The following is a 14360-nucleotide window of genomic DNA, read 5'->3' on the forward strand; positions in this document are numbered from 1 at the left end:
ATATCCTCGACGTTTTTTTTTTAAGTATTACTAAGATACTTTCGAAAAGACAAGGTTTATTGCTTTTCTAAGTTCCAATTTATTCGAATTTTTAATTGAATTTTAATCTCTTTAGAATGAAGGAGAAGTTCTGTGAATCTATGATGATATTTTGCTGGACAGATTATTTGACTTAAAGCTACCAGATTTGATACAAATATGATTTGGAAGTAGGAATGGGCATCTTTGAATATTTTCTTTTGAAATTAATGAATTCAATTAAAAAATTACTTCAGAGTTTGATGCTTTCCAGTATAATTCTCAAAAATATTACAGAAAAAAAAAACGATTTTTTGCACCATTTTAAAACCTGACAGATGGTCTCTTTAAATAATACTAATTTATTTATCGCGTAATTTTTTTTATCGAATTTAAAAAATTTCTTATATGTTCATATTTTCTAAAAATTTGTTACAAAATTTTAATTTCACTGCCGCAATAAAATTCAACCCATTTCCATTGTTTCATCGCATATTTAGCCACTTTATTTTCTTCTGCATTTGATAACTAAAAAAATTGTTTATTTTCTGTGTTATTTATACGAGGAATAAGAAAATGAAACTAAAGACAAACCACAAAATAAACTTGCAATTTAAAGATAGATTTACTCAGGAAGTTAAGACTTCAATAATATTTTGTCATTGGACTTCACTTCATTAAGAAGGTCCAATTTCACCTTGATAGAACAAATGCAAGTTTTTAAAATATCGCTATTTAAAATATCGCTGTCACAATTTGATGCTTAAAAAAACTTTTTTTGAAGGAATCATGTTCGCAAAGTTATGTATAAAAGATTTGATGGAAATTAAATATACCTAATATTCATGACAAATCAGCTACAATAAAAGATGGAGTATATGGATGGGATAAAAATTTACACATTTCTTTTTACAGTGACACATCTCATGCGTCTCTAGCTATGGCCATTAATTAGAAATACATATTTTAAATCTGTTCTTTCTTTTTGAATATTTCTCTGATTAATAAAAATGTTTTAGAATTGCATTGGTGAGTGATACTGATCATAATTCTCTTTGCGATTCTGGTTCGTTTCATTTTTATTGATTTTTTCTCAATAAATATCGTAAATTTTGTGTCCGTTTGCCAATTATATAAATGGGGAGTTCGAATAAAATTTTTTAATATAAAAGGAAATAAAAACAATGTAAAAGTCAAGACGAAAGTATAAAGTGCTTCAAGTGCCCCATCAATTCTCTCTGAGAATAAGCAATAGTCAAGTGGATATGGTGCCGATTTGGGTAGCGTGGATTACATATTGAAGACTTAATTTTGAAATATATGAAATCCTAATAAAATTTATTTCAAAATGGGTTGAGAGGTCTTCTGGTTAGCATGATATTTAAGTTGTAAGAGGGAGAGACTGATTTAATCGTCGTTATCGTCATCAAAATTTATCTCTCATTCCCCACCTTTATTGGTGCTTAATACCTAAAAAATTAATTCGAAAAGATTGAAATAAAAATAATAGTTGTTATATCAATGCGTTTATCCTATCCTTATATTATTTTTAGTACTAAAAGTATATTAATTTAGAAAATCTATAATACTTTGTGTTGTTGCAAATGAAACTTTCTAATGCAACTTTCTTATTTATAGGTCTATGCAATATTTACAGTTATACATGTGGAAAACTGAAAGACAGATCAAAGTATAAAGCATATGAATATTGAAGTAAGTTTCCATCAAAAAATTTTATGCATCTCTTATGAAAATTATAAGACTTTTAATTACATTTAAAAATTCTTACTAAAAGGTTTAAATTATTAAATTTTTTAAAATTATTTAAAAATTTGGTGTAAAATTATTTATAATCAAATTAAAGATGTTTTTTTTAAATTTCCTGACATAATTAATATATTTATTGAACATTCAATTTCAAAATATATAAATTTAAAATTTATCTCATATCTAGACAAAAGACTTTTTTTTGTTTATGTCTTTAAAACACTTTTGAACTTCCACAAGCTTTCTCAATAAATAATATATAAATATAGCTGGAAGTAAAAATACTACTGTATACAAAAATACATTCTGCCATTCCATTCCATTTCCTACATCCAAATGAAAAATGGTTTTTATGGGAGGGATGCCATTCTAAATATATATCACCATAATTTCATTTGTATTCATGCGTGCGTGAACTTAAGAGGAACAGAATTGTTTACCTACAGTAATAATAAAATATAAGATCATACAGAAGAATTCGGTATATGCCAAGTTTTCCTTACTGCCTCAGAAACCAAATGATTATTCTTAAAAAAAAACAGAAATATTTAAACCATGATATTTTGAATAAAATGCGCATCAGCAAAAAAATGGGATATGTATTTCATCTCTGAAGAATAGTAGTTTTTGATGTTTAAAGAAAGTTTGTCATGGTTTTTAGTCAGGTGTTTTAGCATTTTGCATTTAATTATTGACATATGCATTTTAATTATTAAACTTTTAATTAATTTTATTTTACTGTTTTGTAATAAAAATAATTTGAAATGACAATATTTAAATTTCTTATGTCAAGGAATGTTTCAAAAATTGTTTAAAATAAATTTTTTAAATTGAATTCAAAGGGAAATTTTGAATAAATGTATAAATTTCAGTAAATAATTCATCGAAATGAATGATTTTTTTTTAATGAATTTTCATTAGGTGTAACGATAAAAAACGCTCGTGCGCACGAAAAATATTTTAAAATTGCCACAAAACAAACAACAATCATTACAAAATATTGTGAATATTAGAATTGCATATTTCTAAACAAAGCTGCTTTAAGCCAAAATTTATAAATAATGTCTACAAATATCTTCTCTTCGAAATTATGGAAATATTTAATATTATTTTAGTAAGTGGCAACATGATTACTAATATGATGTAAAATATGTTGAAATATTATTTACATATTGAAATATTTATTTATATTTACATTACTGTTATTTAAATTATTGTTATTATTATTTATTCCGTGCTAATTTATTAAAACTAGAAAAAAGATCTTCTATAATAAAATTCATAATATTAAAGAAACTATTTTTATAATACTTAAAGTGTTGTAAAAAAATCTCATGCTGTAATATAATCTGAGATTATGGCAAAGGAAATTAAAAGCATTATTGGTTGAACGATTATTCTTGAAATTTTAACTAGGTGTTGAAATAAACTAATTTTCCTTGCTTTTATCTATGATAGTTTCCGTTTGCTACATATACGCGTCATTGTATTTTTTATTAAGATTTTATTTAAAAAGTTTTATATAAAATTACACAAAAAGCCAGTTAGCCAGTCTAAAAAAATACCCAAATCATATATTTCAAAAATGTTTTCTTGGCAACAGATATTTGAAAGCGTGAAATCGATTCTTTTTGAAAAGTGCTTCATATACAGTCAAATTTAGAACACGTTAAAAATTTATTCATAATTCTGATATTTTTACATTGGCATACTGTGAATATTAGAATATGCAAATTTCAAGTCTAGACAGCGTCATCTGCTTTCAGCCAATAATCATAAAATTTTTTTACACATATCTACGTGTGCTATATGTTTCGTGTGTTATTTAACCAATAACAATAAATTCAACTTTCAACAATAAATTCAAACATTTCTCAGCTTTTTAGTTTTATAACCTTGTGTCTGATATCTTTTCATTGTATACTACGAATGTTTGAATATGCAGACTTCCAGTCGAGTCAGCGTCAATCAAATCATAAAATATATCTATAAATATTTTTGCTTTCAGTAAAAAGAAGATTTAATAAATTAACCAATACAAAATCATTTTGTAGTGGATACATTTATTTATTTTTTAACTTTATAACAATACATCTGGTATTTTCACGTTTCTATACTGTGAATATCAGAATATGCAGATTTCTAGTTCGAGTCAGCGTTATCTGCTTTTAACCATAAATCAAAATGCGTACACAAATATGATCGTTTATTGTGACAAAAGAAAATATTTAAAAAAATGAACAACCACTATCTATTCAGCAGAGAATTAATCTTCTATTTTTTAATTTTTTTTTTCTCTTCGTCTGAAATTTAAATTTTGTGCTTATGGTTTGATTTTAAAAATAGTATTCAGAAAGTATTATTTGCCAACGGATTATAAACCTTCCATGCTTTTGCGCATGCTCTAGGATGGGTTCAATTCGAAAAAAAGGTTTGAGAGGAGGAGATGTTTAAATTTAACAATAAATACACTTAATACCAGAAATGCGCACATCTTTTCGCGTCTCACCCCTTAGTGAGAAAGAATCGTCGAAACCACATATAGTAAAATAAATGGTGTATATGAATTAAAACTAATCATAATAATTCGCATTTTAGTTCAACTTTTCATTGAATATATACAGAAAATTTAATAAAAATAAATCTATTAAAAATTCAGGTTTTATCAAAGGATGAGAAAAAAGGTATCTAAATTTTAACTGAGAAAATTTTACGAATAACAAAAATATGTGATAAAAGCATTTTATTTTCCATTGAAACTGAAATTATTTGCTTCCAAATTTTCGCATTTCACTTAGGGAACAAAACGTTGGTGCTATTTATTTCCAAAAGGGAATGGAATTTAAATTTGAACCAGTGAATGCGTCAAAATGCTTTCAAGCATACATCATGCAGGTTGTGAAAGCATGCGTTTGAAAGCCATTTCTATAAAGCATCCAAGGCATTCTGCATAAATTTAGCTTGCATGCATTTTCCATTCAAGTGTCATAGCACAAAATCGTGACCTTTCATTTATTTTCTTTGAAAATACGCAGAGGACTGAATGGTAAAATAGGATTTTTGAACTTTTGCTTATATAAACTAGTAATTAATCATATAAAATTAAAAAAAATCTTTAGAAAAAAAATCATAAATATATTATCTAATTAATGTATTACTCTAAAATATTTCTTAGAGATAAAATCAATATTTATTTAAATAAGATGTTTAGTTATATTTTAGTGAAGCCAACAAATAATTAAAAATTGGGCATTTAGAAAATATTTATATGTAAATATTTAAAATTTAATCACAGAATTTGAAAATCTAAAAATTTAAAATCTGTGGTTATAATGGTCCAAAAAGTTTTTATTTCTGTAATAAAAATACAATTTGGTAAAAACTATTGCTCTCCAATGTATATTCAAGAAATGAGTACTTGAAAAACGTTTTATTATATTTTTCATATGGCAATCTGTATTTATCTTTAGTTAACATTTGACTTTTTTTCAAAATAATTTACTGCTTGATATTTTTTTAAAAAAGTGGCTCCATACATTTGCTTACATACATTTGAATGTATATTGTAATTTAGATTTCTTGTTCTGGACATTTTTCGATGTTTAATAATTATATTATAATTACTTAATTTCTTTTACATTAATTTATATTATGTGATTATTAAATTATATTATTTATATTATATGACATTATTATATATATAATTATATTATATTTAATTATAAAAATTAAAATTACAATTTTTTTTAAATTTCAAGAAAAAAAAAAGAACGAACGTTTACTTGCATGAAATAAAAAGGTGTTTTTAAAGCAGAAGATTGCAAAAAGAAAAAAGAATTAAAAAAAATAAAGGTAATAATGGAGCAGCTGTTAAAGAAATTATAAATTTAAAGCAATCAACTTAATTGTATCCTTACTTTCTTCTAAACAAATTTATCAGAACAATCAATATCCTAATTAATGTTAAAAGAATTTATAAGTTTCATTCCAATAAAAGAATATTTACTTGAAATAGTTTCACAAAGCAAAACAACTCAATCCCTCCTAATGTAGATATATTTGTGTTAATCAAATGCGATTTTGAATTAATTTTACATTTTAAAAGAAATTAAATTCTACTTTCTTTATGAATTCCACATTAATTAGAGAAATTTATTAGTTGTTATTGTTTTAGCTGTAAAATTAGGTAACATTCATCAGCTTATTACATTGTGGACTTCACATAAAAGTTTCATTATGTAAAACCATAATTAAACAATGAAAATATAATTGGATTTCTTTGAACAATTACTTTCATGTATTGCGTAAATTTATTTAATTTATTGCATATTGCGGGGAATAAGAGATGAACTCAATATGAACATAACATGAGCAAATATTCTTATTAACGGAATAGGTTTAGATCTTTCAATATAATTAATTTCACACTTCTTCTGGAGGAATTTATCCCAAATTCATCCCAAAAGATGAGACGAAAATTATCTTTCTGCCTTTATCACTCAACTTTCAATAATACTTCTTTCATGCTTAAGAAAACGTTGTTGCTGAAAGAAAATAAATCAATTTAACGAAGCTTTTAAAACTAATATGATCTTAAGAAGATATATGATTTTCATCTGAAAGTGCTTTTAAAAGTTTTCTTTACATTTTTAAAGAGGCACTTGTCTCTGTGGAAATTATCTTTGCCCTAGTAAATTGAGAAGCGTTATTGCTTTCACGATGTATTTGAAAACAGATAGTTGAAGAATTTTATCCATAATTAAAATATTGGAACATTTCTCAAGGGATTTGCGGAAACCAAAATATTTTATCAAATATTTGAAAGTTGAAGAAATATTTCAATCCCTTTAAATAATCTAAAATTTCAGTAGTAATATTTTGTGAGATCTTTCAGCTTTCATAAAATTTGATATGTTATATAGAATAAGACTTTTAGATTTTTTAAGCAGCTATATTTATAATTACGAGGAGTGTTTTTTGACTTTCTCGTAAACGACGTTACATCATCCGTTTTTCAATTCTTAATTGCGTAAAGAGAATCAAGAATGTTATTCGGAATTCTTTCCTCTGACATAATCACTAAACATCTGACATATTTCTGCAATTTTAATATTAAAATCCATATAAATTTTATTTATCTTGCTCTTTTTGTATTGTATTCAAATAAACAATCATAAAAAGAACGACGCATGTTTATTTTCGCAGCCATGATGATAAATCATCGACCCAAGTTCCCAGCTATCTTAGCATCTTATATAAAATATAACATAATTTGGAAATCGCAGAGTAATCTGAAAATAGCAAAGTAATCCAAGGTCTTAAAGATAAACAAGCACCAAAAAAGTAACAGTCTCTGCATGCTTTGATGGATTTGGAGTAAAATAAGACATACATTGTCAATCCTAGATATAAAATTACATGCATATTTTTAGCTATGTCTAGCTGTCTCTTAGAAGTTTTGAGTTATCTTTTCAACACATTTACGGGTTTACAATCGATTCAATCAGATAGATTATTAAATTTTATCTATTTAGTTTCATATATTTTTGAGTTGTTTCGATATAATTTGACTTGAATGATATTTAAAATGCGAAGATTTATTTAAATATGATAACAAATTTTTTGATAATTACTATACTTTCTCCGTTTATGGTGTATACATTAAAAAAATATTTTTTTTTAAAAAAAAGGTATTTGTTTTTGAATCCAATTTATTTGTTCCGTTTACAAACACTAGCACTAGTAGAAGCACTTCTTAACCCAATGTTTTTGAACATATTTTAATACGCGTTATCTCTATGAAATAAACGAAATTTTGTAGATTAAAATATCAAATTTGTTATTTTTTAGCCACTATACATCCATAAAATCCATGAATGGAAATGTCCAATGTACTTTTTTTCATTTGTTTTTAATAAAAACACTATACGTAAGTTTCCGATTACAATAATCTAAATAAGTTTTTCGAAATAATGATTTTTTTAGGTAGAATTATATAATGTATATTTTTGTTGATTAATTACACATGTTTGAATATTTTTTTTGTCACAAAATTAAATTACGTTTCTTATATTGATCCTGCCTCTAATAGAACGCACATTTTTTATTCGGCTTTAAGATTTTGATACCTTTAGTAATCTCTCGTATCTTATATCTACGAACATGAAAAATCAAATTTTCATCAAAAGTTTGGATTGAAATTTTTTTGATGAATATTGCATTGAAAAGATTCAATGCAAACACACAAATAAAAAAATTAACCATCACACAATTTCAACCTATATAACATTTAAATACCTTATATGCTTATACATTCCGCTTTTTTTAAAACGTGTTTTGATTCTTCTATAGAAATGATCTGACCGTAATAAATTTGATTTGAATAATTTAATTTCAAACGAATGAGCTGTATAGAAATGGGACTCTCTTAATTGATTGATTTCAAAGGATAATTTAGTGGTGTTTTTATACACACGCAGCAAGTTGTATAAGCTCGTAGAGAAAAACAAAGATTTGCAGTAATTGGATTGGCATTTACGACATGTGTTAATAAAATGACTGCGCAAAGATACATTCAAACGCAACGAATAAATTAACTGCTCTTTTTACATAACCGTTCTGGGCCAATCATTAAGCAGTGGAACATAATTGGTTTAATTTTTCTCATAAAACTGCTGTGACATCTATAAATAATCAGAAACGTCAGGATAAATTTAAGCAAATGAAAAGCAACCTATTTATTTTACTTAAAGATTGCCAGTTGGCCATAAAAAAGTCGAATATAATTAGTTTGATATGTTTGTCAAAGATATTGTGACACGGGCCATCAAAATAATCAGCCAAAGAATAAATTAATGCATTTACTGATTACCTATGCTTTAAAAAGACTAAAGCATTTCTAGACCTTCCAATGATATTACTTTTATCTACAGCATTAATTCAAAGGTATTAAGAAGATTTAATTCATCCGTCCACTTTAAAAGCAATATCATACATTACAGATAAATTCTAATTTCCCTCTTTGTAGTAAGCATTTCGAAATTTCCACTTCTCCATATTCTTTCCCTCATTCTTACATCTCAAAGATAACTCTATACATTTCTATAGATAAACCATTGCACTTCGTGCTACGATCTTCCTCAATATCTAAACATTCATTGTCAAATCGTGAGCAATTTAGTTGAATAATCTGCCAAATCTCATATATGTATTCCACACAACGCGGTAGGTGAAACGTAGGGAAACCGGTAGCCATTCATTGCTGGCACGGAAACCAGCGAATTGAACACGCTCGTGTTTAAAACATGCCTAAATTACGATCTCAGCTATATTAAATTGTCTTTAAAATATCTGGTCGCCGGTAAGGACTGGTGTTATCTTATCGCCAACTGGCGACTGTCTGGGCGACGGAAAGGTACCTTTTCTTTTTCGGTAAAGTGTCTACTATTCGAAATGCATGTGGTGTCACTTAGGGCATGAAAGGAACCTCTTTGTAAGCCTTTCGTCAGACACCGTAAATGGTGTATTTTGTGGAAGCAGCACTCAAGAAGGTAATCGGGTGGATGATCTTGTGTTTCCGGTCAGCGAAATTGCCCGAAAAGGCATTGGAGTTTTAATGCGTTGGGACAGTTGCTGGTAAGGATGACTAACTTGGAACGCATGTGAATAAATTTATTAATTTATTTTACTGAATTATATATACATTAAGAGTTTGTTTGAGCTCAAGGTTACACTGGGGAACATAAATTATGCGAAGCCTTTCTGCTTAATCGCAGTGTAGAACTTGCAGAATGTTTTAACAAATGGTTAAATAGGTTATATACATTAATATACAATTAAAGTGTCATGAGTTTAGTTCAAACAAAATGAAATGAGTTTAGTTTTAGACAAATGACTCTTTTGAAGATGAGTGAGTATTATTTTGAAAAGGATTTCATAATTTGTACTATGATAAGACGAGGGAAGACATTTAGAAGAATATTTACAAAGAAAATAACCATTCTAACATAGCAAGGAAAAAAAATTATTTGATTTAGATTCGACGTTATGAAAGAGGTGGAATGAAAAAAAAATAGATTTGTTATGAGTATATATATTAATCCTTTTGATGAGAGAGGAAAAATATTATTTCTAAGTAACTGAAATTACGAAGAAATTACGAAGAAACTGAAATTACGAAGAAAAAAAATAGATTTGTTATGAGTATATATATTAATCCTTTTGATGAGAGAGGAAAAATATTATTTCTAAGTAACTGAAATTACGAAGAAGATGGAATTAAAAAATAATTTGATTTTTTTATGACTGTATATATAATACAATATAAAACGCATAAAACTGAAATAAGAAATGGTTTAATGGATTTTACAAAATATTTTCCAGCTAAGTGCATTTAAACAATAATGTTTCATAAAGTATGTGTTTCAGATTTCGATTAATTGGTCTAATGATAGGTTTTCAAATACACGTCAATACCTATTGCTTTCGCTATTTTCTTGGTAAAATTATTAGAAATAGAAAATAGATTATTAATATCTTTGAATTTACAAGGAAATTAAAAACCTAGAAACACAGATAATTAAAGATGACAATGAAATGCATGATTTATAAATTTTTAGAAGAGAAATTGTGTGTAAGAAAAATTGTGTGGCAAGCATAAAAAATTTACTTTCTTTCATAAAAAAGAAAGAATATATTTCTTTATATCATAAATGAAAAAAAATAATCTGCAAATATCATTACTTCACGAGTAATTGTTCAGCGAACATTATCATATGAATTCAGCGAACATTTATACCAATTTTCGCAAATCAAATTATTCGCTAACAAGATTGTTCGGAAATAGATTATTGATTCATCATAAATCACAGGAAAATTATCAACTTCTTTTTCTGAAAAGTTAAGAATAAAGCCCATTTTTGGTAATTTCTAATTTTATTTCTAAAAATTAATTTCTGATTATCTTTATTTAATTAACAAAATTTCCTAATCTTTTCAATGGCTTCGATATTTTATTGACTCATCATTAGATATTATACAATAGATAGCCTAAAAAAGCACATAAATAGTTTCTGAAACTAAAATTCAATTATGGAATGCCCAATATATATATATATATATATATATATATATATATATACTTTACAATTATTGCCAATGCCCAATACATATATATATATATATATATATATATATATATATATATATATATATATATATATATATATATATATATATATATATATATATATATATACTTTACAATTATTTATATCATTTCAAAATAAATAATCATATAAAAATATTTATACATTATGTATTGCAATATAAAATTAACGAAATCTCCTTTCAGGAACCATTTAAACGCTTAAAAAAGTATAAATGTATAATTTTTTTAATTTTTTATATCTATTCTCATCTGTTTGAAAAGTTGAGAACGTTGATCTGAGAAAATTTCTGGTATTCTATTGTAGCGCATTGGGATATGTGAGGGTAGAACCTGGGACCTTGTAGTTCGCAGCCCAGTAACATGACCACAATACAAAAGCAATTGCTCGGGTAGGTGTTAACTGGCGTATAAGCTTTCACCACAATATTATCGTCTATACATCCCTCTAGGGGAATGAATGTATTGAATATGAAATGTAATTCGACTATGCAACTTTATGCGTATTTGTTCTATGATATAATCGTTATAGGCACTGTAATTACGATACAAACATACAAATATTCCTAAAGTGTTCGTTTGTCTTTTTTATTCTCAAAATAAACTATACATTTACTAAATACCAAAGCTCCATTTAAATTTTATAAATAAATTGTTTTAAACTGCTTACGTAGCTTGCAAATATTGAAAATTAATGAAAATGGCATCTTAGTTGTCATTTTTTTATTTAAAAATATTTCACCAGTATAAACAGAAACGGGTGATGCCTGTTATTACGATATTCAAATAAACAGATAATAAAACGATTATGTTTCACTTATGTGCTGAAATATACGGAGTGCATTAACGAAATATTTAAAACTTTATTTTGATCAAAGTTAAGTAATATAAAATAAGTTTATTTGAAGGAATAATAATAATTCATCAGACATATTTAAACGCATTTGACTTATAAAATAGTTCTACAAAATATAATGGTTCATTTGATTGAAATAGAAATTACTCGAAAAAGGACAGGAATTCCATTATGTCCGAGCAGTTTCTCGGACGGATTACCAGATGCGGAGAGCTCCGAACAGGTCATTAATTATAGTGTGGAGCAGATAGATTAAAAGCTTGAGTCGCATTCATCAGCTCAAGGTTACCTCACAGGACTTTAATGAATCAGAGGACGATTTTCGAATTAACAACATTTGTTTCCGAAGTTGTAGATAATGACTCGTCACACTCACTAGAATAGAAACTAATGCATGTTTTATTGAAAATATGCGTAACAATCGTCAAAGAATTATTCACGTCAATCTCAAAATTTAAATTTGTGAGCATTTCGTCAAAATTTAAATATAAAAAAATGCAAAGATTAAATAAATATGGTTAGTTTTCATCATTATACAATCATTAAAAATCATTTATACAATCAAAGTATATTAAAAGTTTTCTGAAATATCTTGTAAAAGTATAATAAACGTTTAAATATTGCAAAGTAAAAAATCTTTTTTTTTTAATTTTAATTATTTTCAGATAGGAAAAATTATTTTGAATTTTTCTAAATATTTTTCCTCTTTATTTCATAATCTGTACTAAATATAAGAAATATGAATATAAAATAAAATTCAGTAAATTTGGAAATAAATAATAGTAATCAAAAGAGAATATCAAAATTTTAAAATTCCTTGTCTTATATTAAAAAAAAAAACGCAGTAGAAAGAATGAGAAATAAAGAACATTTAAAACAAAATCTTCAGTCCTCTTTGGTGAACATTAAAAATTGAGACTTAAATGAGTAAAATTAAATATTTTAAATCCAAATATCTTAAATCAAGTAACAATAAAATAAAATTTTGAAGTAATGGGGTGAATATTTTTTTTGCTGTTTCACTTTTTCTCATAATTGCTATAACAGTACGATTTTAAGATGGAAAATTTTAGAAAATAATTTTAAATCCGTCTGAAAGTGGGTTAAATTCGTCTGGAAGTAAAAAATCTAGGTTATAAACATAACAATTATTTTCAGGGACATTGAGGTATTTCTTCATCACTGTTGAATGATTTACCAATGAATGAATCAGAAGGAGAAAATTATTCTAGATGTAGGAGAAGAAGTGTCTATGCCTTTCATCAGCATACAAGTTATACTTTAAAAGTTGGAGGAAAACAACGTGTTTTATTATATAATTAGCATTCTAATTAATATTTGGAATTAATGAATTAATTATTGAAAGTACTGCGTGAAGAAACATTATATTAAAAGAAAAACATGTATTATTTAAGGTTTTTTTTTTTATCACAACGAAACTGAAGTATTTATATACTGGCCGAAGAAAGAAGATTCAATTATACGCACTTCCATAACACAGCATTACTATTATTATTAATGAAGTCTTTATGCATTTTTCAAATGAGTTAGGTGTATCTTATTGTGTCTTTAGGAAATTCAGTTGCACGTTGATATTAGAAAGCTTGTACGACTTAAATTTAACATAATTTTGTAAATAAATGAAGCGCAATTTTTTTTTTTATGATCAATTTTTTCTAACTTTATTTATTTTATTGCAAACATATGCATCACATGTTTCAAATATTTGAAAGTGAAAACAGAGGCTCAAACGGGAAGTTTCTTTTAAAAACGGCTGAAAATACTATTAGTAAAAGAAAAAAAAAAGTAGAATAACGTTCTTCTACTTTCACTTCATTTTCTTTTGTTTCTTTTAAATTAACAGGTAAATCCAATCAGTTTCGAAAAAAATAGTGTTTTGTGTAATCGATGAATCGACACTCCCGCAAAAGTAAAAAATGTATAAAACTCAAATGTTTTCTATTAGAACCCTTTGAGAATAAGATTTCCGGTGAGTGTTCAAGAGGGAGCTATCAAAGCACTATTTTCAAAGTAATCGGCATCTTTTTCTCTTTTTCTGCTCGCCGAATGCCTCACCAATGAATTACTCCAAAGGAGAAAAGAGGCTTCAAATGCAAGAAGATGAAGGAGAGCAATGCCGAGGCAGCATATTATTATTTTCTTTCTGGCTTTCAACTAATAAATAAATCTCGTTTATTTCTTGCAGGGATTTTTTTTTGTTTGGTTCGCGAAAGTAGAATATCTCTTTTGGAAATATTTTAACTAAATGAGATCGTAAAAGATTAATTTGAAATAGTTTCATTCGGAATTTATAGGAAATGCAATTCCTATGCTGAAATTTTTGTAAAGAAAAATTGCTGGTTGACTCTTTGTGTGTTTGAATGCTTGGTTTTAGCTATAGTAGGAAAATTAAACAGACATATTTTAATATCTTTTGTATCTATGGATTACTTGAGAAGATATTTTTTTCTTTCTTTATAAAAAAGAAAAATTCTGAATTGAATGAAATAAAATCTACTTTGTGTATTCTATAAATAAACCTTATCTCATGAG

At 26.2% G+C, this 14360-nt stretch overlaps 1 protein-coding gene across 1 annotated transcript in view; it reads left to right on the top strand.

Annotated features, from left to right (window-relative positions):
- LOC129962506 (twist-related protein-like) overlaps positions 1-14360 on the top strand; it is a 99318-nt gene that overhangs the window by 55637 nt on the left and 29321 nt on the right. Inside the window, exon 2 of the mRNA XM_056076249.1 lies at positions 1657-1731. The gene's annotated coding sequence lies outside the window, so the exon portion shown is untranslated. The remainder of the gene's footprint in view (positions 1-1656; positions 1732-14360) is intronic.

The sequence above is a fragment of the Argiope bruennichi genome, chromosome 3, assembly GCF_947563725.1.
Source record: "Argiope bruennichi chromosome 3, qqArgBrue1.1, whole genome shotgun sequence".
Taxonomy (NCBI): Eukaryota; Metazoa; Arthropoda; class Arachnida; order Araneae; family Araneidae; genus Argiope; species Argiope bruennichi.